Source organism: Glycine soja, chromosome 10 (genome assembly GCF_004193775.1).
Source record: "Glycine soja cultivar W05 chromosome 10, ASM419377v2, whole genome shotgun sequence".
In the NCBI taxonomy this organism is placed as follows: domain Eukaryota; kingdom Viridiplantae; phylum Streptophyta; class Magnoliopsida; order Fabales; family Fabaceae; genus Glycine; species Glycine soja.
The window spans coordinates 28,166,428-28,175,382 of record NC_041011.1 but is presented as its reverse complement, the minus strand read 5'-3'; the positions used below and the strand labels follow the sequence as shown (position 1 = coordinate 28,175,382).

The window sequence follows — 8,955 nt, the reverse complement described above, 5'->3', positions numbered from 1 at the left end:
TTAGCACACAGACTCTATCTATGAACTGCACAAAACACACGACTCCTCAATTGTTCTCAAAATAATTTTAACTCGTCGCCCTTAAAGGGTCTTAGCATTAACTCACCGCCCTTAAAGGGTCTTAGCATTAACTCACCGCCCTTAAAGGGTCTTATAATTAACGCACCGCCCTTAAAGGATCTTATAATTAACTCACCATCCTTTAAGGGTCTTATAATTAACTCACCACCCTTAAAGGGTCTTAAAGTCGTGTGATTGTACAATTCATAGTTTATAACTCAATGCAAACAACATCACAATCACGTACATACTCAATTTATTACATACACTTGATCTCAATCACAATGGTATAATCTCAATTTAGCATGTCATCACATTTCATGAATCACACTCACTTTACCTGTGAACTATGCAATACACACAACTACTCAATTATTTTCAAAATCATTTTAAATCGTCGTGCTTGTGATTAAACTCGTCGGGTTTCCACAATGGATCCCATCACAATACCCCTCGCGCAAAACTCGTCGCCCTTAAAGGGTCTTACAGTTGTGTGATTGCATAATTCATAGCTCACAACACAATACACATCTCAATATACATGTATTCCATCATTCATCACATGTTCAATTCACCACATACTCATAATTTGAGTCATCATTTCATATTCTTAATATAAACCCCTCAAATAATATTATACAATTATATCAAAATCATAGGTCAAAATATACAAATATCAAGAGCATAATTTATCAAGCAATTCTCATTAGAACATCAATATTTTATTTATAATCATAAAGGAAAAAATGCAATTTAATAACCATCCCAAAATAAAACCCTAATTTAATCCTCTAAGGATCCTTACACATGTTCTCACTAGCCCCCAATTGTGAATAACTCATCCCTTACCTCTAAGCAGACTCACGTGTTTTCCGGCAGTGATAGCGGCATCTCTAGCGGTTTCGTGAGATTCCTCCAGTTTTTCCTCCGACTGCTCCGATAGAGTTCCCACGGAGAAGGGATTGAAGCCTCCATTTGTACTATCTTCATGCAATTCCTTTTTCTCCCTTCACGATTATTAACTCGCAAATCACAATGGTGAATTTGTGAGAAATTTAATTTCGAATAACATATCAAAATGTTGTGAAAATCCAACGGTTAACGAATCAAGGATCATAGTTTTACCGAGACAGCTCTGGGTTTCTACTGGAAAAGAAAAAGTCACGATGCGAATAATATTTCTTTCATCTCCGACATCTTTTCATAATTCTCAACGGCGAGAATTCTCGAAATTGAGTTTCAAATCTGTTGCTTAAATTTCACGATGATCCAACGGGGAATGAATCTGGGATCGTCATTTTCTTGAGACAGGTTTGGTGGTCTGCGGGAAAAAGAGAGACTTTGAGAGGAGAAGGGGAAAAACGAAAATGAGGGAAAAAAGAGACACCGTCAATGTGAAAACTGACCTAAGGCTATTTATAGCTAGGTTTACTCTATTTATTTATTTATTTATTATTTTATAAAAACAAACTTCATTTTATTCTCTATCAAACAAATAAATAAAATACCCTTTTTATTTTCTCTCAAACCATTATTTTAATTAATAATTATATCTCCTTATTTATTTATTTATAAAATCTCATCATTTTTCTAAAACTCTATTTAATTATAAATAACAATTCTTTTTAAATTAGCTTACGAAAAATGGGATGTTACAGATGTAATGTAAGTTGTTGAGTCAATTTTAGAGTTGGATCTACCACTACTAGTCTAACTCCTTGCCTCCCCCTTCCCAATTTTAGTTTTCACAAACTAAGGCTTAAGTTAGGCAAAGTGTATATAAGCTAATTAGTGTTGTGCCTATTGAAACACCTCACCCTAGGAAGACTCCAAAAAGGTGGATAATGACGAGACCAGACCCAATAACATCTTTATAAGTTTGGATATATTACATTTGTTAAATCCAACATCTTGTAGTGCCTTAACGTTGGTGAATCTGACAAACCACAATAAACCTTGACAGCACCCCTGTTCTTCAATATCCAATGCACTTAATATTATCTATAGTGATTCATATTTTGAGATTTTAAAGTCCAAAATGATAAAAGAGTATAAGTATGTATGTACACACATAACTAACATATATGTGTCACCCGATGCTCTGAACAGAACACAACTCCAAACTCTCCAGACACATTCTAGAACTTTATTTCAAGTTAAAATTAGATAACTAAGGTAATGACTAATGACATAAATAGTGATTATCACTTCTTCATAACTGAATTGAACATGTGCTTATTTATTAATGCATCTCATTGAAGATTCAAGAAAATCACACAACAAACTAATAGACTAAAATTAGTAAATGAATCGCACAATTGATACAATATAACACCAAATTGGTATAGTGCACATGCCTAACAGAGAAGGAAACAAGTTTCTTAACACCTTGAAAGCTTTTCAAATGCCCATAAACACCAACGTACATATAATTCTTATCATTAAATAAATTGAGGTTATAAATATAAAAACCACAAACTTGTATATAAGCTTCCATAAATAAGAACTTACATTACTGCCTCCATTTCCTTTGTGTCAAAAGTCTCATTAACCCTAATCAAAGAACCAAAAAAAAGTTGAGAACAAAAAAAATAATAAAAAGAAGTTGAGGTGGTATGGTACCTACAAAACTCAATGTGGAAAAGGTCTTCAGATAAGACTGAGCGCAATATAAGCAATCCTAGACCATAGGCCCTAAAACAATAATGAAATATGTTAAAAGGAAGCAAAAAAAAAAAGGGAAAGTGGAGAATGGAAAAGGGAATGAACCTAAAACGAGGCCTCTTCTAGCTTCAACGATTCCCATTACGCAAAGCTTTAATGCTCATTCTGGAAGAATTTTGGATCCCATTATGCTTCCTTTTGACTACTCAAGGAAATATGTGTTTTCTTCTCAAGAGTCAAGGGCTCTTTATTCCGTGAAAAAGGATCATAGTTGAGGTTTGAGATTGAAAGAAAGAGAGAGAGAAAAAGCATAAAACTGGAACACAAAGAAGAAGAACCAACCTAAGGTTTAAGAAATGGGAGGAGAAGATGGAAATAGAAATGGTGTACGTGTTCCTCGTGGAAGGAGATATTTTGAGTGAGGCTAGGGCACAAATAAAAGGTGTATGAGGAGAAGGGTAGATTGAGCATCAGGTTGAGGAGACTAATTTCAAAGACGATTTTAAGAAAACCATATTTGAATACTTGATTTTTGAGACGATTTTAACAAAACTGTATTTGAACACTCAATTTCTAAGACGGTTGATCTAGGCCATACCCGAATCAAATAAATATTAAAATGTAGTAACTAGGAAGTGATCCTAGGTCGTTTCCCAACGAGCAATGATACACCAAATGTTCATAACAAATAGTAGGAAATAGTAACAAATTGGGGGGGGGGGGGGGGGTTGTTTGCTTTTGTAAATTAAACATGGAGTAAAATTGAATTAGAAATTATCAGAATTAAAATACGTTGCTTCCCCTTGATTCACAAGAAAGCCTTTTATCCTAGGTTGCGAGAATTTATCCTTTATCAGTTCAACCACTTAATCCAACCCTAAATTAAATTACTAAGTGAAATTTAACATAAAACATTCATTATGTGATTAAGCATCACACACACCAATTACTCATAAACAGTCATTAAGCATGAACGTAAATTAAGCGCAGAGACAATTAATCAAGCACTAAGCATGCATGAATTAATAGCAACAAATTCAGAGTAATTAGTGAAGAGGAAAAACTGAACAAAATTTAACAGTAATAATAGAACCTCAAAGAAAACTGTGATTGATCCTCAAGAGAAAACAACGCTGCGGACTTAGCCTTCCATTAATCAAATAGAGAACGATATTTTATTGATAAAACTAAAAGTCTAAACTGGAATTGTAAAAAACGAAAAAAAGAGAAAGAGAAGAGAGACTAAAACTAAAACAAAAAATAGAAGAGAGAGAGGAGAGAGAGAGAGAGAGAGGAGAGAGGAGCATAAACCAGAAGGGCAAAGGTCTGCGTTTAATTTGTTGCTCTGCTCCTATCACGGATATCCAAGTCAAACTCTTGGAGCCAGAGCATCCATCGGATCAACCTAGGCTTTGAATCAGCCTTTTGCAACAAGTACTTTAAAGCTGCATGGTCAGTATAAACAATAATGCGAGTACCAAGCAAATAAGAACGAAATTTTTCAAGAGCAAAAACTATGGCTAGTAGCTCTTTCTCAGTAGTAGTATAATTCGCTTGGGCAGCATCTAAAGTCCTAGAAGCATAATACATCACCCTAGGCAATTTATCAATTTTCTGAGCAAGGATAGCCCCCAATGCATAATTTGATGCATCACACATAAGCTCAAAAGGGGTTGTCCAGTCGGGTGCCTGGATGATGGGGGTGGTAGTCAGTGCTCTTTTGAGGCAATCAAAAGCCTCTTTGCATTTATCATTAAAGTCAAACTCCACCTCCTTTTGCAACAAGTTGGATAGTGGAAGGGCTACTTTGCTAAAATCTCTTATAAAGCGCCTGTAGAATCCTGCATGACCAAGAAAAGATCGCACCTCTCACACGCAAGAGGGGTAAGGCAATTGGGAAATAATAGAAATTTTTGCAGGATCTACTTCAATGCCCTTATTGGAAATAATGTGGCCTAAAACTATACCTTGCTCAACCATAAAATGACATTTTTCAAAATTTAGAACAAGGTTAGTTTCAGTGCATCTGTTCAAAACCTTTTCCAGACTATCCAAACAAACATCAAAAGAGGATCCATATACAGTGAAATCATCCATAAACACCTCTATGAAATTTTCTAAAAAATCACTAAAAATATTAATCATGCACCGCTGGAAGGTACCTGGGGCATTGCACAAGCCGAAAGACATCCTGCTATAGGCAAAAGTGTCGAAGGGGCAGGTGAATGTGGTCTTTTCCTGATCCTTAGGAGCAATAGTGATTTGCATATAACCAGAAAAACCAACAAGGAAAGAGTAGTGAGATTTACCTGCCAGGCGTTCAAGCATCTAGTCAATGAATGGCAGTGGAAAATGGTCCTTTTTGGTAACCTGGTTCAGCCTCCTATAGTCGATGCATACTCTCCAACTTTTCTGCACCCGAGTAGGAATCAGCTCATCCTTCTCATTTTTTATCACGGTGAGGCCGGTTTTCTTCGAAATTACTTGGACGGGACTCACCCCTTGGCTGTCAAAGATAGGATAAATGATTCTAGCTTGCAAAAGCTTGGTTACCTCCTTCTTCACTACATCAAGAATCATCGGGTTGAGTCTTCTCTGTGGCTATCTTACTGGTTTAGCCCCATCTTCTAAATTTATTCGATGCATACATGTGGATGGGCTAATACCAGGAATGTCCACCAGGGTCCAGCCTATAGCCTTCTTATGCTTCTTGAGAACTGATAACAATTTCTCCTCTTGCTCATCAACAAGGGAGGCAGATATAATTACTGGAAAACTTTTGCTATCATCCAAGTAAGCATATTTTAAATTTGATGGCAGAGGCTTCAATTCTGGTGTGGGCGGCTGGATAGTGGTAGAAAGAGATGGTTTCTCAGCCTGTACCTCATAAAGAAAGTCAGAGGTATGTGTACTTCCTGAAACATGGTTAGTTCTATCTGACTCTATAAAATCAATCTCAAAAGGTAGAACATCACCAGACATGTAATCAATATTAAATTTAGATTCACTCTCAACATCAAATTCAGACATATGATCAAGTACAAATTCTGATTCAATGCATGAAGAGTGACAGGCATGCAGATTAGAATGAAGATCAGTCATGTATTCATCAACAATATGGTGAATTATTTCAACATGAAATACAGGAAGATCTTTAGATGGGTGTTTCATAGCATCAAGAATATTAAAATGAATAGTTATATCACCAAACTCCATAGATAGTGTGCCTGCATATACATCTATCTTAGTTCTAGTAGTTTTCATAAAAGGTCTGCCTAGAATGATGGGAACTGATCCTTTAGAAAATCCCTCCTCCATATTTAAAATATAAAAATCAAAAGGGAAAATTAGCTCACCAACTCTAACTAAGACATCCTTTATGAAACAAGCAAGATAGGCAACACTTCTATTAGCTAAATGAATTACCACATCAGTTGACTGCAAAGGACCTAGAGATAGAGAATTAAAAATAGACAGAGGCATAACACTAACAGAAGCTCCTAAATCTAGCATGGCATTGTCAAACTTATTGTTCCCTATAATACAAGGTATGCTGAATGTACCTGGATCTTTACATTTTTCAGGGATTTGGGGAACAGATTTACCAACCAATGCAGAGACATTTATGCCCATACTAATTCTTTCACTTCCTTTAAGCTTCCGCTTATTAGTGCACAGCTCCTTCAAGAATTTAGCATATCTTGGAATTTGCTTTATTGCATCCAGCAGAGGTATGTTTACCTCTACTTTCCTAAATGTTTCCAAGATCTCTTTCTCTGCCTCTTCCATTTTTTGTTGGAAATTGCTCTTGGAGGGAATGGAAGAGGGATATGCTGCTTCTCTTTAGATTCACCTGCATAGAAATTGTTAGGTAACTTACTCTTTAAATTTTTGTCATCATCTTTTTCTGGAGTAGAGTGAGGTTGGGCAGGTTCATTGGCGGATGAGGAAGATGCTACTAGTTGAGGTCCTTGACACTGCTTTCCTGACCTCAATGTAATGGCACTCACATTTTTGGGATTCTAGACAGATTGAGAAGGTAATCTATCAAAATTCTGGGACTGTTGTTGATTTAACTGTGTAGCCAACTGTCCCATCTGATTAGTTAAGCTCTGAATGGAGGCTTTGGTCTCTTGCTGAAACTGCATGTTTTGCATAGTCATTTGCCTCACAAGTTCTTCAAGGGAAGGTTGCGGAGGGGCCTCAACTGTTTGCTGTTTCTGGGGCTGTTGTTGTTGTTGTTGTTGCTAGATTGGTGGAGGAACGTATGGTCTGCTTGGGCCAACAACATTTTGAAAATAAGACTGTTGTTGTTGCTGTTGTTGTGAAGGATTCGACCATATAAGGTTGGGATGATTCCTCCATTCGGGATTGTACCTATTGCTGGAGAGGTCATAGTTATTCTGTTGTGGCTGATTTTGCTGCTGAGGTTGAGGAGGTCTGTTGTAGATGTTTGCGACATAAGCTTTAGGCTGTTCAATTGCTTCAGATTGTTGCCCAGAAGGGCAAAGGTCTGTGTGGTGGTCGGCAGAGGAGCATAAACCACAAAGTCTGGCGATAGGTGCAGATTTTTTATTCATTGCCAGTTGGATTACCAGGTTAACCAAGGCATCTAGTTTACCTTCAAGCTTCTTAGTCTCACTTGATGAAATGAATTCGTGGCTACTTCATGCACTCCTCTAATGACAATAGCATCATTTCTGGCACTGAATTGCTGGGAGTTGGAAGCCATCTTCTCAATTAAATTTCTAGCTTCAGCAGGGGTTATGTCTCCAAGGGCTCCACCACTGGCAGCATCTATCATACTTCTCTCCATGTTGCTGAGTCCTTCATAAAAATATTGGAGGAGAAGCTGCTCTGAAATCTGGTGGTGAGGGCAACTAGCACATAATTTTTTAAATCTCTCCCAGTATTCATATATGCTCTCTCCACTGAGTTGTCTAATGCCTGAAATATCTTTTCTGATGGCCGTGGTCCTGGAAGAAGGGAATTTTTTTTCTAAGAATACTCTCTTGAGGTCATCCCAGCTCGTGATGGACCTTGGAGCAAGGTAATATAGCCAGTCCTTTGCCATTCCCTTTAAAGAATAAGGAAAGGCCTTCAGAAATATGTGATCCTCCTGGACATCTGGTGGTTTCATGGTGGAGCAGACAATATGGAATTCTTTCAGATGCTTGTGTGGGTCTTCACCTGCAAGGCCATGAAACTTTGGAAGCAAATGGATTAGTCCAGTTTTAAGAACATATGGGACATCCTCATCAGGGTATTGGATGCACAAGCTTTCGTAGGTGAAATCAGGTGCAGCCAATTCCCTTAGAGTCCTCTCACGGGGTGGAGGGTATGCCATGTTCTCAGAATATTCAAAATCAGAATGCTCTAAACTATAATGCTAAAAATCACCAATAACAGAATGCTCAGGATGCTCAAAAGGTACTAAATGATGTCTAACTAATCTATAAAATGTCCTATCTATCTCAGGATCAAAGGGTTGTAAGTCAGATGGATTTCCTCTAATCTATAAAATTTCCTAACTAATCTATAAAATGTCCTATCTATCTTAGCATGCACAATTAGTTGCCTTCTTATGCAAGTAACAATGTAGGTTTGAACTACAGCTACCATCAAATGATGCCCAAATGACTTGAAATTTTGTGAGCAACCTTATAAAATCATGAGAAGATAGCACAAAAAATTTCAAATGACAATTCAAAGTCTAACTATATAAGCTAAAAATGATAAGTTAAGAAAAATAAGAGAATAATACTTGAAAAATAAAAAACTTTTGACAGAATCACTTTTTTTTGGACGATGGAGACCTCAAATTTTTTTCTACCCCAAATACATATATAATAATTGTGATTCTGATAACCAGAGCAAAAGTAGATTAAAAGAAGTTACCACAAAAAAATTCAGCCAAAAATAACAACTCTAGCTACTAAAACAAAAAAATCCAAATAATTTAGCAAGGGTGGTCGCTAAAATCCATCGCTACATGATTTCCACTACTACTCTATTTTGCCGCAAGCAAAAGTGGTCGCTAAATCCGTCGCAAAACACTATTCATAGCAAAACACCCAAAACTGAAACAGGGGAAGCACTTAACAGAAAAACTAAAACAGAACACACACTAAACAAAATACCAAGACACTAAACAACACTAACACACACACTAACACAACACTAACAATTAAACATAAAACACGAAATAATTAAACACTAATACGACACTAG

The 8,955-nt window shown here is 36.7% G+C and overlaps 1 non-coding gene across 1 annotated transcript; it reads left to right on the top strand.

Moving 5' to 3' along the window:
* The first annotated feature begins 7,586 nt into the window (after nucleotides 1–7,586).
* LOC114372805 lies at nucleotides 7,587–7,693 on the top strand. The gene has a single exon (XR_003658368.1). It is a non-coding gene; the product is annotated as a small nucleolar RNA R71 (small nucleolar RNA).
* The last annotated feature ends 1,262 nt before the right edge of the window (nucleotides 7,694–8,955 follow it).